This window comes from Denticeps clupeoides, chromosome 17 (assembly GCF_900700375.1).
Source record: "Denticeps clupeoides chromosome 17, fDenClu1.1, whole genome shotgun sequence".
NCBI classification, from domain to species: Eukaryota; Metazoa; Chordata; class Actinopteri; order Clupeiformes; family Denticipitidae; genus Denticeps; species Denticeps clupeoides.
Window position 1 is genome coordinate 4031372 of NC_041723.1, and position 21283 is coordinate 4052654.

Genomic DNA, 21283 nt, shown 5'->3' on the forward strand with positions numbered 1-21283 from the left:
CATGTGTTTCCAATCACGGACAAAGGCAAGGCGGTCCTTTGCTACATGTGGTTCCGTTTAGAGCAGGTGAAACAATGTAGGAAAATAGATCCGTCATCCGCCGCATTCCGGAGGTCAGCAAGAGCAGCAGTAAATCATAGCAAGGCTAATCCTGGATAGGGGAGGGGCCGCCGGTGGGCCGCACTGGCCCTTGATTTGGACCTTCAAAGCTCCGCAGGGATGGCGCTTTGGTATCAGTAACATCTCTGTTTTTGTTTTCTGCAACGCTCCTCTCGCCAAAGCCCCAGTTATGGTTATCGCTGAGCAACCCTCAGGCCATTCCCATCGCTTTCCCCTTTGTGTGGTAGCCCAGGTGTTTCTGCTAAAAACATCTTAGGAAATATTTGATTTGGTTGGTTGGTGGGGGGGGGGGGGGGGGTTGAACAGGGAGCATTGTTTTCTGCTCCACTATAATACCCTAACCAGTGCCTGGACTGTAGCTGATTAAAAACGCACCCCATCCTGCTTCCATCCCGGGACCTGCGGAATGGTGGACGCAGGCATGTAAGCGGCATTCGCTGCTAAAATTGCTAGCGATACTTGGAAAGAATGCAGGTTAATATGGTACAGGGGAGTCAGACCTTCCCAGTCAGCCAAAGCATTCGCTACGAGTGAGGCTGTAATTCACATAAAGGTCCAGTTGCCCCATGGGTGCCAATATCCAGAAGAGACAAGGCTTTAAATAAGAAAGGAAATGAAAAAAAAATTTTAAAGGAAAAATCACGTCATGTTTTTGGTAAATGTATTAATAGAAGGACCACTGGCCAAGTGGTATTTTTCAGTGGTAGGACGGTGGCCAGGGAAATAAATCTGCTTTGAGTTGTATTATGTCTGAAAAGATGACTGCTCGTTTATCGTGTTCCTGATGTATCGAAGAATGTTTGAAATTTGACAACATAAATCAATATGCTTTCACAATTCAGCCCATGTTAAAAACACAAAAGATTTGAGGTACGGGCTAGGCTAGCCAGAAGGTTGCCGGTTCAAATCCCCATCCACCAAGGTGCCACTGAGCAAAGCATCGTCCCCACTACACTGCTCCCCGGGCGCCTGTCATGGCTGCCCACTGCTCACTCAGGGTGATGGGTTAAATGCAGCGGACAAATTTCACTCTGTGCACCGTGTGCTGTGTTGCGCTGTATCACAAGTGACAATCACTTCACTTTCACTTTCTGATGTTAATTAATAACTAATAACTACCCTTCTGCAATGGAACAACACAGAGTCGAGGACATAATTTGCATGTGAAGGTAAAAGGAGCAGGAGGCCTAAAAACATGCAGAGCATAAGGCGAGCTGTTCAGTGGCGGCATACAGATGGATCTAGAAGTAAGGGGCCATCACAGGGCCACAATAGTCAGAGGGGCCAATGCAATCCCTGGTTTTGGTAAGGTTTATACATTTCACCAGTCATACTATGTTGAAACACTTAAAATAATCATACAAAACCTCCATCTAACTGCTGCTGGACAAAGAACAGATGAGTGACAGGACAGGGGCACTACAGGGGGCCAATCAGATTTCAGCTGGGCCCAATGCCCCTGTGGCTCTGCCCCTAGAACAGATGTAAAGTGTACTAGGGTAAGGTGAGCTAAGCAAACAATGAAATGATTAAAAACTGAAAAAATACTGAAAACTATACACGAAAACAAATCCATAACTGTCTAATGGCACAAGGAATCTAGCATGCGAGTCAATTTGGTGAGTCCATTTTTGGACCTGTGTTAGAAACACATAACCAATTGTCCATTGTAACAATCGTCAGAAGTCAAGACAGAAATCAGTGCAACCTACCCCTACATCAGACCCAAGGCTGCAGTGTGTGAAGGGCATAACAAGGGCTACAACGTGTGAAGTCAGTATGCAGTTAGTTAACATTTGCCACATGAGACACAATAATTACTCGACTTAACAGACACAGCAAGCGCCCTAAGCTCAATCCCTCCTAAAATGCCAGCAGGACCACATCAGTTGCAGATTGCCCCCAGTCGTAGGGTGTGTGACGGGGATTAGTGTGTGGCTCACACTGTTTGAGTAGCTAACCCATTCCTGATGTCGGGCCGCCGTAATGAGGAACAAATAGGTGGTACAGAGTCTTGCTCCCGGACTAGTTTCCACCGAACGCTCAGAGCTCTGCTTCTCTGCGTGCCCTGGACCGCTCCAGGATTTTATATTTATGCGAGGGCAGAAATTAAAGTTAACAATAATTTGTTCTGCAGTCTATTTTCTCTTTAGAATAATGAACAGAAGGAATGCTTGTGGTCTTCCAAAAGAAACCCGTTTCCTCCTTTTCATTGGTTCTTGTCCACTGGCTATTTTTCCACTGAGAACCCCCGAAAGAATGGAGAGTGTGTTGGATGTTCTGGCCCAAATGTGTTTTTACAAGATCATGAATTGCGGGCCACTTTGATTGCTGATTGGAGTTAATACCAGGAAACAGAAGATTACAGGCCATTAAGCACGTGCTGCACGACTGATTACAGCAGCGAGGACAGCGCCGATATACAGCCACGTGCACCCCGTATTCGCTCGCCCACTCACCCACTCTCGTTCTGTCCTTCGACTCCAAATGCATAGCTTGGCAACACATCCACGTTTCTTTCCTCTTTAAAAATTGACCATGTGCTCGCCAAGACGCTACTTGGACAAGGCAAGCGCACACAATGTCCTGAAAGTGGTTTAGGTGCAGAACGCGCTGCAAATCGAGGGCCGATTCCCCTTAAGTTGACACGACTCGCGTCCCGCAGCTATAGGTCTGGCAACGGAAACGCTGCTAATATTTTTCTGGGAAGGTACTGCGACTTTCAGGACATCTGCATGTCATCTGCAGACCGTGGCAGTCCTCTCCGTTCCTCAACCAGACCTGTGGCTTGCTAAAAGGCTGATTGTGGTTTTGCGCCTCTTCTCATCACTGGCTTAAAGAGACTGTATTCGACGTTTAATGAGGCTACGGTTTGATGGAGGCCATCAGTAAATCAGACAAATTCTGCTTTCTGTCTTGTTACGCCAAATGCTAAACCCCTGAACAGTGCACCATTAGCACCCATCTGTTTATAGGAAGTGGCTCCCAGACTAGATGTACTGTATCGATGCCTTGGCGCTGTACACTAATATACACTATGACATATTCAGTTTTCTCAGAAATAGAAACAGATGTATGTATTCACAGAGTTTATCATTCTCACTATTTAACCAAACTTTCATTTATTGAGTTTATTAGCAACTAAATTAGAATGAGTTTAACAATGGCTAACTACATATTGCTGGGGGCGTGTCAGATGAAGGGGCTAAGACCACGCCTCTTCCAGCTGGAGCCTGAAAAACGGTCCATTCGTCTATCAGCTTTATTCCACCGCTACAGCTTGAACCTGAACCAGAGGACAATAATCTACCTAACAATTATGTCTTAACCTGCAAAAGAATTATTTGATATACAGTAATTATTTGTTTGCAAGTATGCACTATTCAAGCATGCGCTTTTCTGTCAAATTCTAGCATCCAGGGAAGAGTCACTTGAGGAACAAAGACATGGCTAGCTAGTGTGCCATTATGTGTTAGTACGTGTATTAACATGCAAAGGAGGCTAATGCTTTTATGGTGTCCTGTTAAAAAGGTTTAATCCTTGGTTTCTGTTTTTATACACACCTTCATGTATGAGGTGTATAGAAATGTGAAAATGTGGATTTGAAGAAATGGCACTGTTTCAAACACTGCAAATACAAAATAAACCTTTAGGGCAGCCATGTTTTTTCCAGTTGGTCGTCAATTATACTTAACCGATCCATGTCTTGGACTTGTATAACCATTAAATACTCTCATACGTGCATGTAATCGAAGACAGAAGTTCCAAGCCTTTGAAATGTGGTCTGGGTCACTTCCTCAACATTAATATTGCATTAATCAACTTCCTCAGCTTTGATAATCACGGCAAGCACCACACTGAGGTACTGCTTGATGGGCTACATGCTTTCTTGTGGCTTCGCCATGGAAATGAACCTAAAACAGGTTCATTTGAACTCATTTAGTGTACTCATCAATTTGTTTGACACGCGACAGTTTGTAATCCACTTATGCATAATTTCTGCTCTAATTTCTGGAAATCTCCTGGAAGTGCAGTTTAAGAAGGACCAGACCACCGACCATATCAGGTTCACGTGGAACGATCTGTAGGCTTAACGGCCTGGTCTGTTTAATCGAACCTTTCTTGTAGTTAGTTTATCTTAATCAGTGCCTTCCGGACTGCAATTGGCCATTCTTTACATTTACATTTCTTTGAAAATCTCAGTCAAATGAAAACAACAATCAACTCATTTGTAGCGACAAAGGGTTGTCCAAAAAAGGAAATTAGCCGTTGGCCAGCAAATGGATTGTTAAAATGGAATTTTCCAAACATGTAATTTTGCACACCTACACAAGCGAAATTATATAAATGTTCAGGCCAGGATCGGTACAATGAACTTTTGCTGAGCAGAATGGCAGGAAAACAGCATGGCGGTGTGTTGCCCGTCTCTAATTATTCTATTTTTAAGCCCGGTAATGATTACTCTGTCAGTCTAAAAACCCATCTGCTGCCGAGAGGATCGCCGCAGCACAATTCCCTGGCGTGCTGAGATGCCAGCGCCATCATCACGTCCTCAGTGCAGCTCAACAGACAGGGCGAGGGATCCTTCATCCCTAATGTCATGTCCTTGACGCGAGACAGAACTATTCATTTTGAAAATGCTCTTCCATTTCAGCTGGACTCAACAACTTGGCTGCAACACTATATATACACTAATATAGCTATTGTCCATTGCTGAATATGGGCCCTAATGCTATCTTCTGCATGTTATATATATATATATATATATATAATCTTATGAACTTGAAATAATAGATTCAGTAAAGTATTGCTCTGTTTGCATGCGCTCTTTCTATATTGTCACTGCCTCTCATCTGACCGACTTGCACTTAGCTAATGTGTGGCGCATGCTCTGTTGTCCTGTGTCCTCTGTTGTGTTTGGGGTTTGTATGTGAGTAGTAGTGGATTCCTTTATGTCCCTTGGGATCAATAAAGGATCTGTCTGTCTGAGACATTTGTTTTTTTTCGACAGCGTTCCCACCACCAATAATAATCACATAAATCAGAGCACACTCACCCCAACATGGTGGACATGCTCTGAGGCTCTTGGTGCTTTAAATGGGGGGAGGTGTGTGCGTGGCACGGAGGGGGGGGGGTCAATGAAAGGAGCAAGTTGTTCCAATTTAAGAGTTCTCTTGGTGTAACCCTTGACCTGGAGGGTGCATTGGCGAGAGTTTGACGGCCTCGCTGACAGGTCGGCTGGGTTCCTGGTAGGTCGAACAGCTGCTGTGTGAGTTTAACCATGCGTCAGTGCATCTTTGAGTGGGCACGTGTCTGAATGTACGCATCGCAGCATAATCTGAAACTGCGCAGAATTGTGTGCACATTGTAAGATGGGACGTCGCAGGAACATGAGGTTTCTGTGCTTTTCTTTTGGTTGGAGATTGAACACCCCCGTTTTCCATATCTTTGTCAAATGGCAAGAGGTGTGAAATGCCTGCCACAGGTTCTTGTGATACCCCGCCCTGCCTTTGTCTGCCCCAGACGGGAGACCACGGGGGCAGGACAAGACAGAAACAACACATTCTGATTGGTCGGTGACAACATCCTGTGGGTCAAATGTATAAAGGATTTTTCACTTGTGGTTGGGGACTTTCATTTTTCTTTTCTATCGGAAGCTGAGGGAAATTTTCCCATCTCTCCCTTTACTCTTTCTTTTCATCTTGGTTTTCTCTGTAACATTGGTACCTTTTTACATACAATATTCACATGTAACTGCAATAATAATCTAGTGGGGTTAACAAATTAGAAACGGCTCATCCTTTTAACCTCTATTGTGCCACGCCTCTTTCTGCCAGGTAACATCAAGTTGAAGTGGTTTGAATACAGAGCTTTTGTGTGTAGAGAGAGAGTTTTTTTACTCTATTCTCCGCGGTTTTACAACATTTACCGTAAAGTCATATAGCGATAAGCATGTACCATTATGTGCTTACAAGAGGTGATATTTACGAGCTCAAATCTGGTTGCCATTCAACTGAAGCTGACAACTGCAAGGTGCAAAGTGGAAGCCTCTATTTCTTTTTCCCCCCCAGAAGCCGTATACTGCGTCTATTCTGCATGTACATGCACCCTCAGCTTCCTTTGATCTCACCCTTCTGCTTGGTCATTGCTGCCATAGTTACCTGGCCTGTGGCTGCACACCTGGGCCGCTCACACCTGTTTCAGGCACACGTCCCAACCTAAAGTCAGCCGAGGGTGCGGGGTTTATGCGCTCATGTTGAACTACATGCTCATTTCCATGTTTTATAACATTTCGACAGCCGTGAATCATCTCGCAGGAATGCTTTGTGATGTCTTACCCTTGCCTTATGTAATCGCATGCAATCGCCCCAGAACATGCAACGGCCCCCACAAACCCGAGGCTTGCGTGTCTGGGCCGGAGTGTATTTCTAGGACCCCGAACCGCAGAGGGCCCCGTGCAACCCGAGAGTAATCCTCAGCCAAATCTCCGACCCGACTCTTACTGATGTGTGAAAACGAGCGCTGTTGTGTTGACGGATCTCGCGACGGGTTACGTAACCCTAATTTTCCTTAACACCGCTGCGTGCGTACCGTGTTTTCGGGAGGTGCAGTTCAAAAGATAAGGAGGCATGAGTGACACGACAGAGGGTCTAATTGGCGAGGACAAAAAAATGGCAAACGTTCCCAGCGTTCAGATGTTATGCAATGGCGGCACATTTCATTCAAAGTAACGGCAGGGTGGTGGAGACGTCGGCGTTGCAGCCTTTGGGGGCGAAGCTGCTGCACAGGCCGGTGCCGTTGCCCGTGTTTACCGACTGTAATTGTCCTGCATGTCTGTTGTCATGTTGGGGTACTACTTTACTCTCAACAATTCTGTTGGAAACCCTCCATACCAATAAAACAGAATCCAGCGTTTCATTGTCATTCATTCTGTGATCGAATCGAGATAAGTCAATTTTGAATCAAATTAAAGAAAACGGGCCCGGGGTAATCATCGAGAATAATCCATGACTTATGCATAACTGAAGCCAGCTGCTTATGAACTATTCGGAATTCTCCACAAATTACATTTTGATGAATAATATTCCCCCCGTACGTCTCCGTAATTACCACAATGTGCTGTACGGTTGGAGGAATGCGCGCTCATGTATGGTATGTTTACGTATGGCTAGATTCATGACGGCCGGCACGTTGGCGCCTCGCAACAGGGAGAACAGGCCATGTGCTCCAGAGCTTCCTTCTCCGGCTTCGGTTTCCTTCCCACAGACGGGCCGGATTGGTGAAGTGTCTGGTGCTTTGTGAGATGATTTCTTTCTCCAGAAACCCAGACTTGACCCCAGTCAGCAGTTCATGCCCTGACCCCACTCTGAAAGGTTGTTTCTGCCTCGCACGGTGCTGCAATTACTGACACCTCGGTGTGAGGTCAGAGGTCAATGCGAACACGACAGGAGAAACTAACTGCAGCTCCCTGAAGATATTTACGGCTAGTTCAGCGTGAGGTCTTCCCAGCCACCATGGAAGGAAAGACTCCCTACGAGGTCCACTTAGGTGGGTCCGTCTCCCAGCCTTCCCAGGTGTTAAAATCGTGGCGTCTTCCTCATGAATGTCTGCGGCTCGGCAGATAAACCCCAAATTCAGCCTCCCCGGGGGGGTCTGTAATCCCTCCCCATAAATGGGAAGCGGAATCTTGTCCACGGCGCAGAGTAGTTCTGCATTTTTTTTTTTTGTAACGCTGGAAGATTTATGGCCTCCTCTCCGAGAGGACAATGCAGCAGTAAGAGCACAAGAGTTGAAAGGCTACCTGGGAATACATACAGGGAGAAGGGAGCCCCCCTTCGTATATAAGACACGAACGGCTTGAGAAAGTAGGTCAGCCGTGGGAAAGGAAACGGGTGTGCGCCATATTCTCCAGAAACTGTCCGTTCCCCGTGTCCTTCACGCAGAAGGATTCATAGTCCACTGGGCCCAGCCCATGTGAAACGGAGGTTTAGCTGTGTTCACCCCCAGTTTCCCTGTTGTTTTTTTTTTTTTTCCATCCGGAAGGTTGGAATGTGCTCCAGCCCTCACATGGCCGAGGTACGCGGGATCGGATGCCTCTGAAAAGAGAGGAATTAAAACAAAAAAAAGGAGGAGGGTGGTCATGAGAAATGAAAGAGGGGAGAAAATTGAATCGACGTGGGGAGAGAGGGAACACGGCGCACACGCATTCCTTCTAAATGAAGTCAAGCAGGAGCTCTCGCTCCGAACCGGGAGGGATGTCAATCCGGCCATTTTGGCGGCACCTTGAAGGGGAGAAAAATGGGACCGGTGGTTTCTATTTGAGGAAATAATCCTCCCCACGATCTCTGCCCATCTTCCCCCTCCTCGGACCCACCTGGTCTGAAAGAAGGAGGCGGAGACTTGGATCAGCAGAGACGTTGGCCAGGTTTAAGGCCCTCAACCAGAACCTTGACATTCTCAAGAGCTGGCATGACCAGGACGTTTCTGTTTTACATTTACATTTTTTTATGGTCTGATGTGACCTCTATTGTCTAGTCAATGTGTTTCCAGGTCCATAAACGGGACTGCAACTGCTCACCATTTTGTGACTCATTTAGGGCTGCACAATTTTGTTAATGGGACTAAATAGAAGATCACAAATCACAACTGTGGTTTAAGAAAGGTTTTTGCAAAGAACCATTACATACCTACAAAAAAAAAAAAGAGAGAACTGAACTTGGCATAGAACTAATAAAATGGAGGCCGAAGGTTTAAGGAACCGCATAAGAATGGGCGACGGCAGTCGTTCCTCCGAACAGAAATGGGAAAAAAAAAATGAATAACATTCCTGCTGTAACTATATTTCATAAGGGAGCTGAAAGGTCTCCTCATTCCCTGTTTACATCCTGATGTCATGTGTTTGTTGCTTGGTTACGCAGAAACAGATGCACTTTCCAAAAAAAAAATCATTTACTGCATTGTCACCTCCTCAAAAATAAATAGCACTGATATGATTTTCATTAGCAATGTTCTTGAAGCGTTTAAAAACAGAAGTTTGGCGAAGGGTTAGCCCTGCTTCTTACTGTTACTGTCGACTGTCAGCATGAAAACGTGGAAACTTTGACTTTCTTTCAGGACCGGCACAATGATCTGATTAACCGATTCTCGTTGTGGATAATGATGTATTTATTGATGATCCGAGCGCCTCTAGGCCCTCCTCCACCTCCTGCTTCTAAGCAGAATTGGGGTCATTCGTCACGGCAAGTTTGGGAACCGGGGAATAGAATAATCGCTGTTCCTGATTCTGATTGAACTGAAGCACAAATCAACCGTTTTATGAGAATAACTGTGTGGTGAATAAGTGTTTTCATGTGTTCAGCACCTTGAAACGTGTTTTTAATGGAAATTCCAGATTTCACATGCAGCATCCAATGCAAGGACGACCTCTAGGTAGGTGTGATGCCTCCAGCACCCACCTTGGGTGCATCGCAGCTACTCCCTTTGGTGCTCGGCGAGGAGTCCCCAGGTACAGGGACTCGCTGTCTGCCAAGGTCAGGCCCACGTTGCAGAGCCCATTCACAGCGGCGGAGCTTTTGGGTGGGCCGCCGACCTCAGGAGATGGCCCGGTGGTTTATGTTGAAGGGAGAGGCCGAGGGGACCTTCTGCTGAGTGGCAGCCGGTTTATTGTTGCTGGGGAAATGGAGAAGGTTGAAGCCAGTAGGTAGCCTGGGCGGCCCACGTTGCGTCTGGAACGCATTACGCCGCTGTCTCACGCACAAAGCAGCGGCATCTCACAACATCTCGCCACCCATGTGGTCCGCGTCCTTCGTTAGGGTCGAGTTTCGCCAGCACAAGGAGGGACACGCCAAACAGCCTTCGCCGTACTCGTTGCTTTACCGTCGAACGTATTTATTTTTTCAGGGCCAGGCGACATTCGAGCCGGCAAGAAACAATTAGTGATTCATCCGACGCTCCCAGTAGTCCTCGGAGCAGAAAATTAAGTAAAGTGAAGTGATTGTCACATGTGATACACAGCAGCACAGCACACGGTGCACACAGTGAAATTTGTCCTCTGCATTTAACCCATCACCCTGAGTGAGCAGTGGGCAGCCATGACAGGCGCCCGGGGAGCAGTGTGTGGGGACGGTGCTTTGCTCAGTAGCACCTCAGTGGCACCTTGGCGGACCGGGATTCGAACCGGCAACCTCTTGATTACGGGGCCGCTTCCTTAACCGCTAGGCCACCGCTGCCTAGGGGGGCATGCTAATCTTCTCTGTATCGATCCAAGTTTAGTATATGTGCAGCCGTAGCAAGCACAGCAAACTCAAAATGGCCGAATTCTGAGGACCAACGCACTCAAGACTGAAAAGCAATTTATGGCTTGAATCGTTTCAGAGGCGGCACCACGGTAGCAGTGCTGCTGATTATAAAATGACGAGAAGATTGCGGCCCAGCCGCAGCCAGCCTGTGTGATTGAAGTATGCCGCCTCAGCACGGTGGCGTGGTTAAAGGTGAGCCTCGTGGAGGATAATCGCCACCCCGCTCATGATCCTCTGCCGAACAGCCCGGTGATTGGTAATTGGTGGCGGCGGTGATGAAAGCCCAGGTGCCGAGGTCAACGCGGGGCCAGCCTCCATTCGCCAGCGGGATTCATTAGCGAACTGCGGAGGAGGCGGACAGCGGTAGCCGGGCGCTGGTGATGGCTCGCAGGCTGTCGCGGCCCTCTAGAAGCTCCGGCTGTGTTGTCAGATTTACGGCCGCTGAATGAGATGAAAGGGAGGGTCTGCAGGAGCACCTGATTCATGTCTGATTTCTCCACCGCTCTAGCACCAAACTTTCCCCCTCGACTCGGCCGGCGCCGTGTATCCACAACTCACGTGGGCACTTGCTGGGCTTTGATGTGAAGCGATTTGCTATTTTTTGCCGTTCTTTACTTCTTTCGACACCTGCATTCTGGGCAACTCCCTTCAGTGGCAGGTACATTCATGAAAAGAGACTCTGTAAAGCCAGGCCCGGCTAAGCCTGTGTGGCTGGTGTGAAGCCCTAATCAAACCCGCACACGGCACCCACAACATCTGTCTGTCATCATCTGACCATGCCGCCGTAGGCCTGGCGCTACATCGCTAAGCCCAGAGTCCCCGTAAGAGCGCTTGGGCATGCGGGCAGCCCGGTGTGCAGAATTAATATGAAAAAGGTGGCGGGTGGGGTGTCAAGAAGCGGCCCCCGACTACAAAAAAGAACCTGCAATTTCTCTTTTAACTGCTCCCGTGACAAGCTGTGTTTATGAGGGGGACATGAAAGCCCATGTGTCAAGTGTCAGTGGGGACTTTCATGTTGCCTGATGTTATAGTAATGGGTGTCGAACAGCCCAGTTGCAGTCAGGGCACCTGCAACAACACCGCCGGGACGGACAAAAGGCTGCTTCTTAACGGTCAGGCTGAGCACGCTACGTCAGTTCGAACGGCCTCCCCGTTTGCATGGAAAAAAGGAGGAAAAAGAAACACGGCAAAGAGTAATTATTTCATCCTGAAAACAATAGAAAGTGCCAGCTGCACCGTCGAAGTGGCCAAGTCCCTCTAAGCCGCGGGTTTCTTTCTTCTTTGCCTCGGTCCCGTTGAAAAATGTGAGTCGTAAAAACCAAGAGCCCTTGCATTAAAGCAACGTCTTTATCTGTGGGGGCTGGGGTGGGGGGTGGGGGTGTTGCACGAGACTTGTGGCCGTATCCTCGCGGTGTTTACTGAACGGGCCGAAGCCAAGCTGAGTGCGTGATAACTTCCAATCCGTCACAGCGACTCCTAATATCCACATTGTGCATGAGCCTTGGGGTGTTGTTTTTAGCAGCCTTTCCATCCTGTGCCGCGGCCCATTAACAGATCCATTCTGACACCTGGCCATTAAGCCGATATACAAAGCCGAGTTGTGAACTCTCCGCGATTGCTGGTTGCGCCGGTCACGCTTTCCAATTACCCACTTAATAACGTAGACAAGCATATTCCTTATGTCTGTTCTCATAAGTGCAAAATACAAAATTAAAGGCTCAAAACCACAAGGGTCCAATATTGTAATTTTCTGGAAAACTTAAATGCATTATTCTATATAATAAGTTGTGGGAGCTGTATAATAAGAGAGTCCCATAATAGTTTATTAATTAATTGCCCACAATGATGAATATATCACAATACTGATCATTGTGCAATACTCTGTATATTGCAGGACAATTGTCTATGATATGATCATGATAACTGATGAACAAGATGAATTTGTCACAAAATCAGTATGTTTTAAGAAAAATTTTAAATGTGCTGTATCATTACTGTCTGCCATAACTAGTTTCTTACACACTAACGTATGCATTGCACATCCCTTTGCATAGCGATTTATCGTCTTATCGATTTTTTGGCCCATGCTCACATCATAGTTGATCACAGTTTGAATTATGGAGGAGCCAACTGTTGCTTTGTGACCGGATTTGCACCCCAGAGCATTCAGAGCTCTTCAGACAGCAGCTGCAACGGGCCTTCCAAATACCTGATCAAGAGGGAATGGATGCAGCATCTCTACAACAGCCAAGACAAGGACGGCCGATGAATCACGCGCAACAGTCGAAGCCATTGTGGCTGCCTGCAGAACCAACGCAACCGGACGCGTCCCCCTGACCTACTTCTCCTCCGCCTGCTCCCAGGCCGTGGCCGCGCCGCTAAATCCTGTCCACTCACCTATAACTCAGGCAGCAGTCCAAAGACTTTACGACTCTCCCCGGGACGCCGCTCACAGAGGCGCGCGTGTGTTGTTGGGTGAGCGGGTTCGCGTCCGTGTCTGTGCCTCCACGCGTCCCCTGTGCGCACTGGGGTTTATTTACAGGCCAGATGAGGAAATGGCGGGGTAGAGTTTTCTTCATTTGCTGCTCAGGTGTAACTCGAAACCTCGCAATGAAGGCGTATGAGAGTAAATAATGAAGAAATGGGCCCAGAGTCACATGCAATTACTTTAAGTGGAGCAGACAGTAAATGAGCGAGCCCGTTTTACACTGGCCCAGTGTTTTATTGGCTGAAAATTGCAGAGATTCAACAAATCTAATGTACGACGTGACCTCAGCCTCAAAATTCCCTCTGCCAATGCTTTCCGTTATCCCCAAAGACAAAGCCCCTGTGAGCTGCATGACGCAAAAGCGCGATGTGTTCCAGCATTCCTCGTGGCAGTTCAAAACAGTATCACCGTTGTAGCGCCGGCCTGCGATAGCCGACAGGCTTGGGACGCTGGCTTGATGTGACTTGTTCTCAAGCGGCGCTGGGAGTGGCTGGGAACAATGACTTTCTTGTAGGCCGTGCAGCTGGCAAACCTTCCACCGCGCGGTTCTGCGTCAAATCCTCACTGTCGTGTCCATTTCGCTCCGCTGACCACAACTCACGAGTACGCAGCGAAATTACGGTTTTCCGTCTTGTTCCCTCGATCCTTTTCCATATCCGACTTACAGCCTTCCGGCCTCAGTGCCCCTGTCTGCACCGCTCTGCCACCCCCCGCATTTACATTTACATTTACAGTATTTACCAGACGCCCTTATCCAGAGCAACTTACAATCAGTAGTTACAGGGACAGTCCCCCCCCTGGAGACACTCAGGGTTAAGTGTCTTGCTCAGGGACACAATGGTAGTAAGTGGGATTCGAACCTGGGTCTTCTGGTTCATAGGCGAGTGTGTCACCCACTAGGCTACTACCATCCATTTCTGCGGGCGATTATAATCACAACGTTACTCCAGCATTCCCATCAAAATGTCCCGTTTGCAGGGCCAATCTCCAGTTACAGAGCTATAGACGCGGCGTCCTTTTTCCAAAAGGTGAAGCGAATGGATTTTTATTGCTCCGGCACGCCGACATACTTGCCGTTTCTTTAGCACCGACGAGTACTTCTCGTTTTCTCAGCTTAAGAACGTAGGTTCTCAGGAAACGTAGGCGAGCATGCTGCAACGGGCCTTCCAAACGTAACAGCAGTATGTAAATACCGGCGTCCTTGATTCCATTTCTTCCAGCTGGGAGCCAGTGGACGCGACCGCCGAACAAGATGCTTGTCGGGTTTAACCTGGGGCAGCGTATTCCCCGTGTGGCCTGGTTCAGACGATCCTCAGCTGCAAATGCAATAAAACAGTAGTAGGTAAGCATAAGTGGGCCTGATAAATATTGTTATTGTCGCCCTGCCACCCGTCCCCGGCGCGGCCATCTGCGGCAACCTTGGCTGAACCGTTTGAGGGGCCTGGCACGTTGTGTGCGCCCGTCCAAAGTAAGCCTCCCTCCCTCCCTCCCCCCGCAGCACCGACAGGGCTTGCGTTACAGAGGCCGTGGCTGAATGATGGCTCCCATATGAGACGTTGTCTCCTGCAATCTATACAAACTCTTCTGTGGCCGGAGCGGGCACTGCAGAGAGAGAGGAGCGGCTTCGCGGCAAGGTAAATTACATAATGAGATCAAGGGCCAACACGCCGCTGTGACCCGGTGTGTGCGGGAGCGGCCCCGCGTTGTCTGAAAGCCATTGCGCTCCCTGACATGTCCAAATGAATGGGCCATTTCTTTAATATGGACCAGAGGCTGGGAGAGGGGGGGGGGGTCTTCAAATGTTTCAAATTTGGGGGAAATGGTGGTGACCTCTCTCCCGTGGCTTTTTAAAAATAAATCCCCTGTCACACTGTTAAACTTGGAGACGAAAGAGAGACACACACACACGAAAAAAAAAATGTGTCCAAAGTCGTAAGCACATGTTGCCGCGCTGCAGCTTATTTGCTCGTTTTTCAGCATCGAACGGACCCCCGCTGTCCTTCTCGCTCTCCCGCCATCTGACTTTGAAAGAGTGAGGTTGGCATTCGCTCGGAATTTTTCTGTCTTTTTTCCCCCCGTGCTGTTGCTGGAAAGCGTCTATGTGTTTCTAATGGAAACCCGACTGCTCGAGAAGTAAGCTGTCAGAGCTCTAAAAGTGTACTAATGTAACGCAGGAGCGCCTTTTTGATTGTTGCTTGACTTGTATTTATTATCCTTTGCTCGCATCTGGCAGTCTTGAACCTCGTTGTGTTAGTGTGTGTGTGTGTGTGTGTGTGTTTTTGGTTCCTTACAACCAGGCCGTTTCCCAGCATGCTCTCATCCTTGCCGAGTAGGTCAAAGCCACTTAAGGCGTGTTGCTCAACTATGGCTCTGTTCATTAGGAGAAAGTATTTTATTTTCTTCTCACCTGCGGGTGCAATGAACTAAGATAAGGTGCTGCAGTTAGGGTGGTAGTAGCCTACTGGGTAACACACTTGTCTATGAACCAGAAGACCCGGGTTCGAATCCCACTTACTACCATTGTGTCCCTGAGCAAGACACTTAACCCTAAGTTGCTCCAGGGGGGGACTGTCCCTGTAACTACTGATTGTAAGTCGCTCTGGATAAGGTCGTCTGGTAAATGCTGTAAATGTAAATGTAAAGATAAGAACCGACATGACCCTGGACTTCTGCTTACATGACAGAGCATTTCCAAGTACGTGCTACTTTGCACAAGTGTGCGCTGGAAGACACGGTCAAGGCAGTAAACCTGCGGGCCCTGCCCGTTCCGCGGCTTTTTATCATATCCTACATTCCCTCCCGTGTCAGGGCTGGGAGAGGCCTGGCGTGATGGAGAGGGCCACCTGAACAAACGCGAGTCTGCCCTGCAGAGCTGGATTTATGGGCCTCTTCCTGCAGGCTGAAGGGGTGTCCACTGGAGGGGGTCGCGCTCCAGACGTGCACGTCAGCTGTCCTGTCCAGACGAGGCGCTCGCCGGAGATGTCTGCGCAGATATGTCCTCGGGGTGGAATTCATTTCCCGACACTTTGCCCCTGTGATCTGCAGCCGTGGCGGTGACCCTGTCGCAGGCCGTTGCAGCAAAACAGCTGACGTGCGTCCACACCTATGGACACGAGCAAGAGGAATACAGCCCACTGCATTCTTACAAAGTCCGTGCTGGTGCTGAATGCCCTGCGCCGTAAAATCTCCAGTCTTCCCAAAATTGCCAGAAGGGAGTGGGAATTGACAAATGGGTCTGGGCTCCGAAGCTGAAACCGAGCCATACGTCTTCCAATAACCATGGGCTTTTTATACACACACTCGCAGACCATAAAGAGAAACGCCCCGCCCAAGCTGCAGAGTAAAGGAAAAATCTCAGCCTACAGAGGTATTTTGCAGAGGTGTAAAAACCCCCCCCCGGTTGCCGGTTAATTCCACTGCGCTGCCCCCCTGAGAGCGTAAAGGCTGTAAAGTCAAATGAAGTGTGCGGTAAACCGGTCTTGCTTTGCTGCAGATATTGCAATAATTAACCCGGTTCAAGCGCGTGGAAACCTCGCCCAGCTGGCAGGCCGTGCCGGCGGCGTTGGGTTGCTTTTGCATGAAGACGGATCCTGAAAGCCACTAATGGAGAAGTGCCACTGTTTATGGTCATCAAACTAAACAGTTCCAACATCCATAATGCGTTACTACCTGATATTGACTGTGCATCGAGGAGAGACTGGTGGGAAACGGTCGCGGTAAGGGATCGGGGGGCGTATGTCTGCGATAGCGGTGGGCCGCTCAGGTCGCGGCGTCTCCGTCGGCCGCCAGGGACGTGTTTACTCTGCAGTAAATCAGCGAGCGCTGCTGCGGCCGCGCTGGACGTGTGAATGGGAAATGCCGGAGAAATGCAGTCACCGCCCTCTAATGGGGCGGTTTTCGCCGCCGCGGCTTTCCTTTCGCACAGCCTGCAATTCTGCGACCATCACCCCACATCCGTTTGCGTCACGGGATGCGAACCCGCCCAGGCTTCACCTCTCGTGGTCGCGGCGAAGCGGCTTGACTGGGCGCTCGCTGAGGTTACTCAAACTGCCAGACAGACTACGGACTGGCACAAATGGATCTTGTGGGTTAAGTCCATGGAATTGCAGTGGCCACCGATGACCTTTTTCTCCTTGTGGCAACACTGCCCTTGGCAGCTTATGAAATCAGCGAAAGCTTAATGGTTAAACAGAGTGCTCATGCCATGGTAGCTAATGACAGGCTAGGGTAATTTGCCGGGGAGCCAGATCCTTACGCAGAGAGACGGAACAGACTTTGGCCGTGGCTGCACGGCACGGGGGTGGTGCAAGGACACTGGCTGCACATACACACACTCTTAAGCACGTATGCACAGTTCACAGTTCCTGAGAAGGCCTGAAATTCCCTATGTTTTCCATATCTGCACCTGGGCTCAGAAAGAAATCCCAGACGGCTTGGAGGCAATTCAGTAGCAATCACTTAAAAAAATCATTTTTAATGAGCAGTTGGATAAATCTATTCCTGCATTTAACACAGCTAGCGCATGGCATCAGGTTGGTTGGTATATTGTAGGCAGCCATTTACTTTAACATAAAACTGCATTTCCAAAAGAGAAGTGGAAAATGGTTAAGGAAGCCTAGCGGTTAAGGAAGCGGCCACGTAATCAGAAGGTTGTTGGTTCGAATCCCGATCCACCAAGGTGCCACTGAGCAAAGCACCGTCCCCCCACACTGCTCCCCAGGTGCCTGTCATGGCTGCCCACTGCTCACTCAGGGTGATGGGTTAAATGCAGAGGACAAATTTCACTGTGTGCACCGTGTGCTGTGCTGCTGTGTATCACAATGACAATGACTTCACTTTCAGCTACCATATTCTGTAATAAAGAAGCTAACCAGCATATGTTAGCTCTATTGTGTGATTTGCAAAGCACCCCCCCTAACATTAATGTTTAGGATAATTAGTGCATGCTAAATTATCATGTAAAGTTTATCTACTGAACCAATGAACTGCTCTTCTTGGGCAGATTTCTCATCGTGGAGAACAAAGGCATCAATGACAACAGCATCAACGTTCCACATTTTTTCCCCATTTGTTGCCATCCTACCATTCCACCTTCCTGAACCAATGGAGAACCATTTCCTGCTGCAGAGCAGCCAAGCAGGACTTTGTTATCACCGATACTCAACTTTTTATTGCCATTGCCACACCCCGTCTGCTATTAGACGGATCCTTCAACGGTTCCTGTAGTCTTATAGTCCCCACTTCAGCACACTGTAAACAGACCTCTCCGAGGTAGTCTTTTTGGATGGGGAAAGGGGATGGATTGTTTGGCTTGCTGTTTGTTTAGCTTAACGGCCCATCATTAGGATAGCAAACTTCCTAGCGGCGTGGGTATGCTTGCCACATGTTGCCTTTGAAATTGGTGCCAAAACAACAAGAGTGTAAAAGTGGCCTCATCCTATTCCCATTCGGTCCAGCAGAGAAGTGACCGGAAGGCCGTGTCGGGTGCTAAATCCATCAGAACAGCACGGGTGATGGTAATGGTAATGGAGCGTGATCCTCATGCTGTGCATAGCTGACCGCAAGCTTCCTGACATGCTTATAGCACGCTGCCTACACGATCAAGAAATCTGGCCGGGGCCGTCGTTCCACTGTCTCAGTCTGTACCACGTCTGCGGTTCATAGTTCCCCTATGAAGTCGAGTCTCTCTATTGTGACCTGCAGAAATTCAAACGTGGCTCATCCAAACCAGTGTTTGGTAAAATACTATCTGCCGGTGTCTGGTGGGTCGGAAGAGCAACCTCTGTCCTCACACACAGCCAAAGATGAAAGGTCCTGCGAGCTCGGGCTTGCACGTCCCCAGCCCTTTCCCAGCAACAGGGTGTACCCCTTGGGCATACCAGGCATTCCAGGTCAGCAATAAACACAAATTGAAGAGGGGATAAAGTTCTGATCTGTTGAGTGATACCCGGGCACCTGTGGGACATGGGGAAACTGGTATTTGCTGCAGTGTGAGCAGATAGTTGAGAGACTTACCCCGATTGACCGAAGGGATGTCTGCTGTGGAGATTTTTCTTTCTTTCATGGCCCAAAATGCCAAATTCATTTTGTTCCGTTTATATTAAGGAAATAATTTTCCCGACCAGACCACAAAGCTAAGACGCTTTTCGCAGCTGGTTTCATTACCGAAGACAAGGGCACCTTTACTGGTGAGAGGTTGGGGTGGATTCATTTAAAATATGCCCTAACCAATGGAAGCCCTGAATGCCAGACAAGTAACGCTTTATAGTTAGGTTAGATTATGTGCATGATTGCATGTTTGCATGCATCAAAAATAGTGAATTCATGCATGTAATTTTGAAGAGACCTACAATAACCATCTGTCTGTCGGGCCTTAATGCATGGGTACTACTTGAGTGAAGGCAGTAATCAAGGAACCTACATCAGGAGCTGGCATTAATAATTAAATCAGCATTACTTAAGCATTACTTTTTAATGAGTTTGTTCTGTTTCTGTGGTGGTGGTGATGCTGTGTAGCAGAGAAGAACCAATGGTTGCATTTAAAAACAACCCATTGCTTAATTTATACAATTAATGAGCAAGCTATTTCTCATTAATTATGAAAACAGCATATTACAGCAAGTTTAATGACTTTGCATTTATTAAATTAATCATGAACCACCACGAAGGCTGCATGAATGTGATTCATAATTCATGTTCATTGATTATGTGAGAAGCTAATATACTAATATACTATATATACTATAGTGTTAAGGCCTGACTGGCACTTATTCTCTTATTCATTTTTCCAAAAAAAAAACAAATGCATATATTAAAGAGTTTCATGCATGAAATCAAAAAATGTTACAAGGTATATGTAATCTGTATTATAGACATTACATACTTATATCTTATTTTAATGTTTTAATGTTAACTCATGCCCCCTTTTTGTAAAATGTTACCTTGAATTACATCATAGATATGCCTACATTATGAACAGTGACGTTTGCAGACCTCTGGGTGATTTATTACACCAGGTCAATTTAGATAAGCCTTTATAGAACAGTTTTTATCATTTGCTTGATATCTGATATGTGTGCATTACGCAAACTTTGTGCAGCAACAGCCTTATCAGTTTATCAAATGAGCCATCGTGCATGACCCAATTTTGCACCCCTCACAGCGAGAGCTTCCCGAAACGTTTCACTCAGCAACACAACTTCAGAACTGTGTGTGTCCTGAGCCCGGTAGGTGCACGCCAAAATAGACACAGGCCCACAGAACTCCACTTGTGAGCAGCAGCCCAAGGGCACAGCTCATTAAGACTAAACGCAACAGCAATTAATCCCAATTGAAGGGTCCGCTGGAGTCCCCACGGGGTGCAGCGAGTGCAATGGTAATTTGTAAAAGTCCTTCACTTGACCCCGTGATCCACACACGTTGTGAGAACTGTAATCACACTTGCAGTTCAGAAAAGAAACCAAGGAGCCTAAAGGTTTGAATGGGACGGCTAAGCTCCATCTTGCTCTGGCAGCCAGGCCTCTTTGTGCTCTTTACTGGGGTTCATGAAACCAAGCTCTAAATGGAATATTTCAGACAAGCGTGAGTTTTATACAGAGGGACAGACATCTGGAGGCAGCTCCATTTCCATATATTCCGGTGTTTGGAGCGCCCTTTGTCTCATGTTGAGCCGACGGAGAGGTAACATGTGGGAATGGTAGCCATTTCATTCCTGAGGTATGCCTATCCGTGGGCGCGCTGCAACGCCGGCACTTGCCTTAGGAATTGTATAATATGTGCCAGATTTACTGAAGTATGAGGAGAAATATAAACCTTGTAACTGGCAACAACTAAAGTCATTTGAGATCCTATCTGACATTTTTCTTTAGCAGTTGCATCTTTTCAATGTTTTTACACACATACAATAAATCAAATGTATATTGTCTAGGGGACAGGACCATCTTATAAATTATTTTTTTTGTGCATTCATTTTGTATGAACAAGGGTGGGGTATTGACAGAACTTGAAAGTGAAACTGATTACTTGCCATTGTGACAACACTGCATTAAACCCATTTTTAATTGGCTGCAGACATCAACGTGAGAAGTTCCACAGGTGAAATGTGCGCCATGAGAGGCGGAGGCTGGCAGTCCTGGTGGCTGCTCTCTCCTCTCTGACTTCACGTGGTTCCCCACAGCTGCCAGACAGCTGCCCTGTCCCTCTCTGGATTGCTTATCCCACGGATACAGGTATTTACAGTGCAATGAAAAACAGGAGATGTGCGTACACGCAAACACACATCAGCTTCTTTAAACCAACAGGAAACTGAAGAACATAAACTGTGCTATTCTTCCCATCTGATGCACTTATAAAGAGGTTTGCATGATTCCTGCAACGT

General features: G+C 47.7%; 1 pseudogene; it reads right to left on the reverse strand.

Annotated features, from left to right (window-relative positions):
- Window positions 1–10353: 10353 nt before the first annotated feature.
- Window positions 10354–10416, reverse strand: LOC114767535 (uncharacterized; annotated as a pseudogene).
- Between the last annotated feature and the right edge of the window lie 10867 nt (window positions 10417–21283).